At 37.3% G+C, this 721-nt stretch overlaps 1 protein-coding gene across 1 annotated transcript in view; it reads right to left on the bottom strand.

Annotated features, from left to right (window-relative positions):
- Vps13b (vacuolar protein sorting 13 homolog B) overlaps window positions 1–721 on the bottom strand; it is an 881,657-nt gene that overhangs the window by 836,651 nt on the left and 44,285 nt on the right. The gene's annotated exons all lie outside the window — the stretch shown is intronic.

Here is a 721-nt window from a genome sequence, read left to right as displayed (position 1 = left end):
GGCTCTGGGTTTGGTTTGGTCTTCCTTTTCTAGTTGTTGAAGGTGCAGCATTAGGGTGTTTATTTGTTCCTGTTCTGTTTTCCTAATGTGTGAGTGCACAGCTATGAATTTCCCTCTGAGAACTACTTTCATCAGATCCCATAAATTCCAGTAAGCTGTTCTTGAATTTTCATTGAATTGTAGATATTGTTGAATTTCTTGTTTAATTTCATCTGTGACCCATTGGTTGCTGAGTAGGGTGCTGTTAATGTCCCTGTACTTAGGGTTTTTTTATGGTTTCTTTTGCATTTATTTCCAGTTTCATTGTACTGTGGTCAGATAATATGCATGAGATAATTTCTGTTTTCATGCATGTACTTTAGCATGACCTATGGACCAGTATGTGGTCTATTTTAGAAAATGACCCATGTGTCGCTGAGAAAAATGTGTATTCAGCTGTATTTGGGTGGAATACTCTGTATATGTACACCAAGTCCATTTGTTTCAAGCTCTGGTTCAGTTCTGTTATTTCTTTGCTCAGTTTTTGTCTGGTTGACCTATCTTTTGGGGATAAGGGGGTGTTAAGGTCTGCTGTTGATTGTGGTATTGGATATTAGATTTTTCATGTCCATTAAGATTTGCTTTATATAGTTGGGTGCTCCCATGTTTCATGCATACATATTTATGAGTGTTACCTCTTCCTCTTGAATTTTTCCCCTAACCAGTATATAGTGGCCTTCTT

This window comes from Octodon degus, unplaced genomic scaffold (genome assembly GCF_000260255.1).
Source record: "Octodon degus isolate 3935 unplaced genomic scaffold, OctDeg1.0 scaffold00118, whole genome shotgun sequence".
Classification (NCBI taxonomy): domain Eukaryota; kingdom Metazoa; phylum Chordata; class Mammalia; order Rodentia; family Octodontidae; genus Octodon; species Octodon degus.
Note: the sequence above shows the minus strand (reverse complement) of the source record. Positions and strands in the feature narration are given on the sequence as shown.